This window comes from Bubalus kerabau, chromosome 5 (genome assembly GCF_029407905.1).
Source record: "Bubalus kerabau isolate K-KA32 ecotype Philippines breed swamp buffalo chromosome 5, PCC_UOA_SB_1v2, whole genome shotgun sequence".
In the NCBI taxonomy this organism is placed as follows: domain Eukaryota; kingdom Metazoa; phylum Chordata; class Mammalia; order Artiodactyla; family Bovidae; genus Bubalus; species Bubalus kerabau.
The window spans coordinates 87473258-87484556 of record NC_073628.1 but is presented as its reverse complement, the minus strand read 5'-3'; the positions used below and the strand labels follow the sequence as shown (position 1 = coordinate 87484556).

Genomic DNA, 11299 nt, shown 5'->3' with positions numbered 1-11299 from the left:
CTGGTGGCTCAGATGGTAAAGAATCTGCCCACAATGCCAGAGACTTCAGTTTGATCCCTGGGTCAGGAAGATCCCCTGGAGAAAGGAATGGCAACTGACTCCAGTATTCTTGCCTAGAGAATCCCATGGACAGAGGAGCCTAGTGGGCTACAGTCCCTGCGGTCGCAGTCAGTCATGACTGAGTGACTAACACTCTCACTTTACACTTGGTAACTAGCACCATGCCCAGCACACGCTAGGTGCTCCGGTAAGAAGCTTCAAATGAATGAACAAACTTTACTATGGTCTTAATCAGTTTCCTCACTTAACCAGATGGTCTCCAAGGTTCATTGAGCTCTACTTTCTGTGATTCTGTGAGGGCAAAGGAGAGTTTCAGGTGGCTTCATATGGCTGAATGACAGGGTGATGGGCATAGACCCTAAAGTCTGCCAAATATTAATTCCAGTTGACTGGAGCCTGTAAACATTTGTTGCTTCTGTGCTAAATCTAGATATACAAGATTTATAAGATGCAGAGTCTGCCTTCCTAATGATGGCAACCTCCTGCCACTAGAGAATAAAGATATCAGTTATTGAGACAGTAAGGCTCACTGGGATGATCCCCCCAACACTTCCTCTGTCTTGCAGCCCCCTGGGCCACCACCTGTGCTCTTTCATCTTCTGCCCTCCTCTCTGGGAAGCTACTAGCAGCTCTCTAAGACAGAGCATCACCGTCTCCTGGCCTAAGCACGTCTGCTGGTGGTTAGATGAGTGATGCCTCTGTAATTATGTGGGTTACAAATGGAGAAGCTAAAATGCTCATTCTTCCGAGAGAGGCAAGCCAAACCTCAGATTACATTAGGATCCAGATGATAAACATCAGCTCCTTTCCTGGGTGCTGACCTTGGTCAGAGGAGTGAGGAAGAAAGCAAGGGAAGGCAGTGGAGAGTTAGGTCATTGTTGGCAAGGTCAGGGAGGCTCCTGTCTCTAACTCTCAACTCCTCTTGTGAAGGTACTTATGGCATCAGCTGTACTGTTATGTAGTTTTATCTCTATATTACTATATTGTATTGAAAATGCTGGCTTTCTGGAAGAGAGGTCAAAGTTCAATCAGACAAGAGAAGTGATTGTCCCAGCCAAGCTGGCAAAGGTGGTAGCTTGCAACCATGGAGCTCTGCCCTCACTCAGTACTCTCCTCTACCACAGTTGTTATTTCTCTGCTACAAGAACTGAGGCTAGAGCAAAACAGGACCCAGGGCCACGCAGCTGCTTTTCTGATGTGCGAGCCTGCCCAGCCCCACAGCTCAGCGTCTCCCCCTCCCCCAAAGCTAAGCCATTTAGCGTCACACACAGGTCCCAGGATGCACTCTGACCTGAAGCAGGAGGGCTTCGAACTCAACTGCCAGACTCAACATGAGGTCTGATGTACTTGCTGTCCACATCGGTCTGGTCCTGGAGACAGGCATCATGGTTTTGTTCCTAGACTCTCTTCCTCCCCAACACATGATCTAGTTCTTACCATAAGCTCCTGGATATTTTTAATTAATCTGGCAACTGCCCAGAACACCCTCTCTATCACTACTACCACCCATGCCTCCCAGATCTGAGCTGGGATCCCTTCTGGAAAGAGGAGGGATGAGCTAACATTTGCTGACGGCTTTCCTATGCCTGCATTATCCCATTTTGTCCTCACAGCACTTGTGCAAAACTAGTCCCCAAATATAGATGAAGAGCACTGAAGTCACTGAAACTTAGACACAATAAGGACATTTCCCAAGGTCGCGTGGCTTCTAAATGGAGGAACAGAGGTTGAAGCACAGTCAGTTTGGCTTGAAAGCTTTATGTTCTTACCCCTCCACCCTGGAGGCTCCCAGTGACTGAAGCCCAGCTCTAAATGCAGCTGTCTGGCCTGACCTGCCAGCCCCCTCTCTGACACCCAGCAACTTGTAAGTGCTATTCACCTTAGATTTGCCACAACTCTGTCCACTTCCTGGCTTGAAGTTCCCCTCTGTGGTACCTTGACTTCATGCTGTTAACCAGCCTTTGGGGGAAAAACCAAACTCTGAAGTCACATCTGGGCTTGGCCACTTCAAAGCTTTCTCTGTGACCCTGAGCAACTTTCTAAACTACTCTGAGCCTCAGTTTCCTCATATGTAGGGTGTGATGTTAAAACTCACCTCAGAGAACAGTTGTACAGATGAGAACCTGACTGCCCTTTAAAATCCTAAATTTAAAAGCTTGTTTCGCTTGCCATGAGTCTGGACTCATTATTTTAAAATCTTTTTTTTAAAGCTGAGTTAAGAAAAAAAAAAAAAAAAAAAAGACACTTGCAGAGGACTTCACAGATGATTTTGCTATTGAAATCACTAAATTGCATTGTAGACAAAATAGGATATAATACTGTCTTTCTGGCATTTATTAAGAATACAGCCATTAGGCAACAAAGGCAGAAGAAAATTGCAGCGTTCTGTAAGCATATCTCGTAACAATGCCTCTTTTTAGGAGGGGCCTCCATGACCACTGCTGACAATTTTCTTTAGGCTCCATCAATGTTTTTCGTTGTTTAAAGACACACATTAATTTAAAGTCTCCTCCCATTCTCTGTGCAAATTACAGCATTCAGATGAAGTGGCAGCTGCTGTAATTAAGACACAGTTAATTGCCTATCTCCTTAATTGCAATGATAGGATTTTGACAGTTCGGTAAATAAGAATTGTTTGGTTTCCTCTGGCAACTTCAGCCTTGTTTCCCATCACAAGTGCTGAGTCACTCACTTCCAGGACAAGAGCTGTGGTCCAAGGGAGCTGGAGTGGGAGAGGAATCGTAATTCACCTGCAGTTCCTTTTCTTGCTGCAGGAACCTCCCAATGGAACCACCCAGTCCATTGCCTGATAAAATCCTCCCAGAAGTTTTTTCCGCATTAATCAGTCATTAGATGAGAGCAAATGGAAAATCACAGAAACAGAAGGATGGGGTTGTGGGACAATGATTTGCTACTGCTGATGGGCACAAGAGGAAACGATGCTCTTAGATGAGAAGTCAGAAGTCCAGAGTGTTTAAACACCCAAAATCAGGGTGCTACTGAGTGCCAAGCCAGGTCTTCTGACCCACTGTGCTCACAGGATGCTCAATGGAAACAGAGAAAAATGATGGTTCAAAGCCAGACCACTGGGGTCACGTGGACCTGGGTTCAAAGACTACCTTTACTGCTTGTGTAACTATTGGCGAGTTACTGACGGTTTCCAGGCCTCATTGGCTTCCACTGTAAAATGAATTTTGCATTCCTCACCTTGTATCATTGTGAGAATTAAGAAAAATAATCTTACAAAGTCTTTTACAACCTGTCAGGTTTGTGGTAAGTTCTCGACAAATGAAAGTTACAGAGCAAATATGACTCTTTTTCCAAAATCTACATAAACAAAAATTTTTTTTGTATTTCTTTCTTTTCCATAAACTTAATTTTGACTGTGGCTATGTTCTAGGTTCCCATCTGAGGCATTTCTCTCTAGGATCTTGCCACTTTCCAATGAGACTATAGCAAGGAGCCAAAGTCCAAGTGATTGACATCAAAAACATCAGGCACAGTGTTCAAAGCCTCGTAGGAGACAAGGAGAAATATTTACACTCATCTGCCATACTCTGTGGAGCTGAAAGAAAGGAAGAGAAACAAAACAAGTTGCCACAAGAAAACAGTATAGATACTCATATCCTACCATGGTTATCGTTAGCTCTAAAAACATGACTGTAAACTTTGTGTTGTGACAACCATGTTATTGGTCAATCGTTGCTTCCTACAGGCCACACTAGACTTGGGAACTAAAAAAGGATGTTAGTCATGATAACCATTTAGCTTTTTCCCAGTGCTCTTGTGTTTGTACTCAAATTCTGCCCTTTCCTAAGTATGAAGTGAAGGAAGTATTAGTATATAATAGTTAACAGTTTTCAAAGAATGAATGAATGGAGTGAGTGGGTGAGAAAATCCTATCTAAAAATAAGATTACCTTTGAGGAAGATGTTTCTTGTCCTGCTCAGCATATATGTGGCTTTAGCTGTGATGATATGAGCTTTAAAAAGACAGAAACTTGAACTTCCCTGGTGGTCCAATGGTTAAGAATCCACCTGCCAATACAGGGGACATGGGTTAAATCCCTGGCCCAGGAAGTTTCCACATGTTGTGGGGCAACTACGCTCATGCACCACAACTACTGAGCCCATGTGCTGCCGGGAGCCAACGTGAGGAGCTCCGCCCGTGGCAAAGGTCATGAGGAGGGAGGCTCAGCATACACAAAGGCGGGTTTGAGCCTCGTGAGTCACCGTGGAAATTCTCGAGCATCTACCCCCAAAACCAGAGTCTGCCTACTTTCTGCTTTGTGCTCTCACCTACACCTCTGACTTTACGGGGGGCTGTCCCCCACTACCTCTCTCTGAAAAAAGAGTTAACTTACAGCTCCAGTTAATAATTCCTGAGTGTGATAGTGTTTCAACCTACAAACTCCTTTGGAAGTCTTCTAGCCTGCCTGAATAGGTTTTTCCTGCCACATGTGATTGTTCAGAGCCTCCCAACTGTGAGAGGCATGAGATGTTCTAAACTGTCTAAATACAGATTCCTTTGAGCAGTTAAAAGATTAGAAATTGTATTGGTGAAGGGTTTTTCACTTGTTGGGCCAATGTTTGCGGCTAAGTTTCCATATCCCTTACCTGCTGTGTCCCTGGCAGTGTATTGATTAATATAATTGGTGTAAGTAGTAGCTTTAATGTTTGTAACCTTGGACCCTTGAGTTAATTCTTTTTCTTGTTATAGCTCACCACACCTTTGCCCTGTAGGAATGCAACTTTATCTAATGCTTTTGGAGGGTGGCGCCTGACTAATCACCTTTAGAGAAAAATAAGTTTTCTGAAGAAAGGGTCTTAAAATGTTAACAGGCCTCCAGGCCAGAAGATGATGCAAATCACCTACACTTTTGCATATGGTAAGTTTGCAGGTAGAAATCCTGGCTTACTGCATGACTCTACCCCTTCCCCCATTATCCTCTATGCATAACTTAAGGTATAAAAACTACTTTGGAAAATAAAGTGCGGGCCTTGTTCACCGAAGCTTGGTCTCCCCATGTCGTTCTTTCTCTCACCTTCTGACTGAATTATTCAGCCTCTTTTCTCCACTGAATTTCCTCACTGAGCTATCCTTATTTAACCACTCTTTGTATCTTTAATTAACATTTAAATAAGCTGTTGTTTCCTGATCATCGATGCCGTCTCCCCTTGGAAACCCCTGACTCCACCGGGGCTGGAGCCCGGCAATGTGCCCTAGAGCCCAGGCTCTGCCACAGGAGAAGCCACTGCAGTGATAAGCCTGGGCACTGCAACTAGAGAGTAGCCCCCCTTCTCTGCAACCAGAGAAAGTTCGCATGCAGCCGCAAAGATCCAGCACAGCCAAAAATAAATAAATGAATAAACAAAATTAAAAAAAAAAAAAAAAGACAGAAGACCAGTGTGCTTTCGCCTAAACAAAGTCCAAAGTCAAGGGTTGTTTGCCAGCTCCAAAATCATGAAGGAGTGAGCTGCTTCAGACTTACTATCATCCTAGATGCATGGCTTCCATCATGTGGTCCCAGGGCTGCTCAATCTTGAGGGCTTTGCACTTCCGCATGGAACAATATTGTGGGTTTGAGGTAATCTTATCTAGATTCTAAGCGACCAGACCACCAGTGACATCTGGATGTAACTGAGTGATGCGTACGTACTTGTCACTACACAGCCCGCGACAGCGGCACACTTGAGCCCAAGACATTAGCAAAGCATTTGCTTCTTTAACTCCCTGCAGTCCATTAAAAAGAGCACTGGACTTGAGTTCAGCCATCCTCTGAGTGATTTTGTATAAGTACCAGAACAGAAACATCAGCAGTAATTAATGCCTGATGAGATGTTACCATGCATTAGGTACATGTTACACATTTTATATGCATTTCTTTATCCTCCACAAAAATCCTATGATATACATAATATGATTATTGCCACTTTTCAAACTAAAGAAAGAGATTAAGAGATGACCAATGGAACTGGTAAAGTAGCACAGTGAGAATTTGAACCTATGGCTTTGAAAGGTCAGATTTCTCACTCTAACTGTCTTTCTTCTCACAGGGAAGATATATGCCAACATCAAGCATATAGAGGCTGAGAGGCAAATAAACAGTACATAGTGACCAGGTCCCTATGAGGTCAGGTGCATGGCGGGGGCTTCCTAGAGGAAGAATGAATAATCGGCCAGGCAGACAAAGAGGGACAAGTGTTCTAGATCCAGGAGCCAACAGATGTTATGGCACAGCCTTCACTGACCACAGAGTGGCTGCTGGGCTCCAGACATGGGCTCTCCCTCAGGAAGGTGTGTGTGGGAAAAGATGTCTCATTGATTAGTGAGGAAAATACTGCTCAGCAACTCCCTGACAGACTTTATGTCCCACTGGCCAGACCATGTCACAAGACTACTGCAAGCCATGAGGAAGGACAGAGAAGTCACATTGCCTGTGGTTAGTCATGAATCATCCGCTGGGGCTGGGCCCACTGCAGCACTAACAGAGCTGAGGTTGTGTTGGCCAAGAAGGAAGCGGGGATGGGAGGCGGGGAGGCAGGCAGCCCATAGACTCGGGTCACCATTCTTCACACTGAAGTCCAGGGGGAGCTGAGAACAGCGCAGTAAGACAAGTGAGAGGAAGAACTGAAATCATTTAGTGAGATACTAGAGGTGAGAGCTGAGAGGCCAGGATTGTAAGGTGTTTAGATTTATGGCTTGGGTGACTGGGCTGTCAGTGACTAAATTAATCAGGGAGCAGATGGCTATAGCTGGAAGGCAAACTAATAAGATGCCTTGTTTTAGTCAGCCCGGACTGCCACAATAAAGCACCACAGACATGGCAGCTTTTTTTTTTTTGGTCTTTTTTAACAATTTTTTTATTTTTAATTGGAGGATAACTGCCTTACAGTTTTGTGTTGGTTTCTGCCATACATCAACATGAATCAGCCATAGGTATACATATGTCCCCTCCCTCTTGAGCCTCCCTCCCACCCCATCCTACCCCTCTAGTTTATCACAGATCTCTGAATGGAGCTCCCTGCACCATAGAGCAAATTCTCACTGGCTGTGTATTTGATACATGGTATGTTCAAGCTGGTTTTAGAAAAGGCAGAGGAACCAGAGATCAAATTGCCAACATCCGCTGGATCATAGAAAAAGCAAGAGAGTTCCAGAAAAACATCTATTTCTGCTTTATTGACTATGCCAAAGTCTTTGTGTGGATCACAATAAACTGTGGAAAATTCTGAAAGAGATGGGAATACCAGAACACCTGATCTGCCTCTTGAGAAATTTGTATGCAGGTCAGGAAGCAACAGTTAGAACTGGACATGGAACAACAGACTGGTTCCAAATAGGAAAAGGAGTTTGTCAAGGCTGTATATTGTCACCCTGATTATTTAACTTATATGCAGAGTACATCATGAGAAACGCTGGACTGGAAGAAACACAAGTTGGAATCAGGATTGCCGGGAGAAATATCAATAACCTCAGATATGCAGATGACACCACCCTTATGGCAGAAAGTGAAGAGGAACTCAAAAGCCTCTTGATGAAAGTGAAAGAGGAGAGTGAAAATTTTGGCTTAAAGCTCAATTCAGAAAACGAAGATCATGGCATCCGGTCCCACCACTTCATGGGAAATAGATGGGGAAACAGTGGAAACAGTGTCAGACTTTATTTTTGGGGGGCTCCAAAATCACTGCAGATGGTGACTGCAGCCATGAAATTAAAAGACGCTTACTCCTTGGAAGGAAAGTTATGACCAATCTAGATAGCATATTCAAAAGCAGAGACATTACTTTGCCAACAAAGGTCCGTCTAGTCGAGGCTATGGTTTTTCCTGTGGTCATGTATGGATGTGAGAGTTGGACTGTGAAGAAGGCTGAGCGCCGAAGAATTGATGCTTTTGAACTGTGGTGTTGGAGAAGACTCTTGAGTCCCTTGGACTGCAAGGAGATCCAACCAGTCCATTCTGAAGGAGATCAGCCCTGGGTGTTCTTTGGAAGGAATGATGCTAAAGCTGAAACTCCAGTACTTTGGCCACCTCATGCAAAGAGTTGACTCATTGATAAAGACTCTGATGCTGGGAGGGATTGGGGGAAGGAGGAGAAGGGGACGACCGAGGATGAGATGGCTGGATGGCATCACTGACTCGATGGACATGAGTCTGAGTGAACTCCGGGAGTTTGTGATGGACAGGGAGGCCTGGCGTGCTGCGATTCATGGGGTCGCAAAGAGTTGGACACGACTGAGTGACTGATCTGATCTGATCTGAATGTACATGTTCAATGCTACACTCTCAGTTTGTCTCACCCTCTTGTTCCCTCGCTGTGTCCACAAGTCTCTCTATGTGACAGGGCAGCTAAAACAATAGAAAGTTATTTCTCACAGTTCTGGAAGCTAAAAAATCCAAGATCAAGGTGCTGGCTGATTTGTTCCTTGAGGAAAGCTCGCTTCTTGACTTGCCTTCTCACTGCGTCTTTACATGGCTTTTCCTTCATGCTCATCCAGAGTTTCTCTCTCTGTCTTCATCATCTTAAGAGGACATTATATTCATCAAATGGAAACAGTGAGGGATTTTATTTTCTTGGGCTCCAAAATCACTGCAGAGGTGACTTCAGCCATGAAATTAAAAGATGCTTGCTCCTTGGAAGAAACAAACCTAGACAGCATATTAAAAAGCAAAGACATTACTTTGCCAACAAAGATCCATATAGTCCAAGCTATGGTTTTTCCAGTAGTCATGTATGGATGTGAGAGTTGGACTATAAAGAAAGCTGAGCACTAAAGAATTGATGCTTTTGAACTGGGCTGTTGGAGAAGACTCTTGAGAGTCTCTTGGACTGCAAGGAGATTAAACCAATCAATCCTAAAGGAAATCAACTCTAAATATTCATTAGAAGGACTGATGCTAAAGCTGAAACTCCAATACTTTGGCCACCTGATGCGAAGAGTCAACTCATTAGAAAAGCCCCTGATGCTGGGAAAGATTGAAGGCAGGAGGAGAAGGGGATGACAGAGGACAAGATGGTTGGATGGCATCATGACTGAATGGACGTGAGTTTAAGCAAGCTCTGGGAGTTGGTGATGGACAGGGAAGCCTGGTGTGCTGCAGTCCATGGGATTGTGAAGAGTTGGATACAACTGAGAGACTGAACAACAAAATATTCATCAAAGGGGCCCCACTCTCAATTGAACTCTAATTACCTCTCAAGGCCCCAACCCCAAATACCACCATCCTGGGGAATACGGATTCTACAGATACATTTTTCCGGTGGCACATTCATTCAGTCTGTAGCATGCATAAAATGATTTTGTGAGTCAGGAGATATTCTATTGCTTTGGGATTCTTCACAGACTTTCCCTATCTCTTGGTCTGATGGGACAATCAAACAATTAAAGCAAGTAAAAGCATTTTTTACGTAAGCTTTGTATAACAGTAAATTGTCAGCATCAAGTAAATAGAAAGCAGCTGGAGTGGCTGCCTGATCCTATTTTCCTAGTGGCTTTGAGCAGGCTGTGTGATCCTATCCTCGGACCAATGGGCTGTGTCACTGTCATATCAATTTCAGTACCCAGTGGACCAGGAACCCCTGCTTCCGGGATCCCAAGACCCATCCTAATGCCTGCCTTCCTGAGGCTTAGTGATTCTCATCCTTCCTTCAATTTCTAAAAAATTATTATTTATTATTTCATTTTTGACTGCTCTGGGTCTTTGCTGCTGCCCGTAGACCTTCTCTAGCTGTGGCAAGCAGGGGCTACTCTTTGCTGCCATGGCTTCTCATTGTGGGGGCTTCTCTTGTGGAACACAGGCTCTAGATGTGAGGGCATCAGTAGGTGCAGCTCATGGGCTCAGTGGTTGTGGCACAAGGGTTTGGTTGCCCTGCAGCATGTGGGCTCTTATTTCCTGGACCAGGGATTGAACCTGCATCCCCTACATTGGAAGGCAGATTCTTAGCCTCTGGACCACCAGGGAAGTTCCCCTCCCTTTCTTTTTATAGTCTACACTAATAGCCTTTCAAGAAATTAATATTTTCCATTGTTAATAGTATTTGTTTGTGTAACCTACAAGCAAAAGAACTATCCAAGTTTTTGGTAGGGTCTTTTTTTTTAAATCACTTTATTGAGGTATGATTGACATACATCTTGATCAAGTCTTTAAAAGTATATAATATGCCACAATATCCCATATGTGATAGTCTTGCCAAAAATGTTTACATAAAATTTAATTATGAGGACATGGGTTTGAGTGAACTCCGGGAGTTAGTGATGGACAGGGAGGCCTGTCGTGCTGTGGTTCATGGGGTCACAAAGAGTCGGACCCGACTGAGGGACTGAACTGAACTGAACTGAATTATGAGGAAATGAGAAAATAATAGACTGTGAGACATATTATGAGACAATTAGTGTGGCCCCTTAGAGCAAATCATTATCATAAAAAGTCAACAAAATTCTGAGGGCTTCTGTTGTAGATTAGCAGAAACCAGAGACATAACAGCCAAATATGATGTGTTAACTTTGGGTTTGGGTTTTGTTTGTTCGACATTAAGTTTAAGCCAGCTTTTTACTCTCCTCTTTCACCCTCATCAAAAGGCTCTTTAGTTCCTCTTCACTTTCTACCATTAGAGTGATATTATCTGTATGTCTGAGGTTGTTGATATTTCTCCCAGAAGTCTTCTTGATTCCAGCTTGTGATTCAAGTCTTGATGTGGGGAAAGGTGCAAAATATGGAACACTTCATGAATTTGCATGTCATCCTTGCACAGGGGCCAGGCTAATCTTTTCTGTTTTGTTCCAATTTTAGTATATGTGCTGCTGAAGCCAGCACTAACTTCAGGTTTTGAATTATTTATAAAAAAAAATCAGCGTTCAAAAACAATTCTGAGTCAATTTAGACTGTAAATGAGTAAATACTATAGAATTTTTAGTGTCACTTATGTGAGACAACGTACTGAAGTTAACAGCATTGACATGAAACAGACACAGTTATTTCTCCAGAAAAGATGATTTATTCAAGATCAATGAGAGTTACATTTCTGGGTCTGCAGCCATGGGAAGCCACATAAGTCACCCCATGACAAGGAAAGGAGAATGCTTTTATAGTGGGGAAAAGAAGTTGGGAGGGCTACAAATTGTCCATGGCTTTCATTGGCTGAGTCCTTGCCAGGAAAGAAGAGGAGTTTTTCTTTTTCCTCTGCTAGGCTCTGCTACTCTAGAAGGGAGTGAGAGCTTCTCCTTCTAGTGCTTTGAC

The 11299-nt window shown here is 43.7% G+C and overlaps 1 non-coding gene across 1 annotated transcript; it reads right to left on the bottom strand.

The window, feature by feature from the left end:
* Positions 1-10769: 10769 nt before the first annotated feature.
* On the bottom strand, positions 10770-10876 carry LOC129654442 (U6 spliceosomal RNA). The gene has a single exon (XR_008715506.1). It is a non-coding gene; the product is annotated as a U6 spliceosomal RNA (small nuclear RNA).
* Positions 10877-11299: the final 423 nt, after the last annotated feature.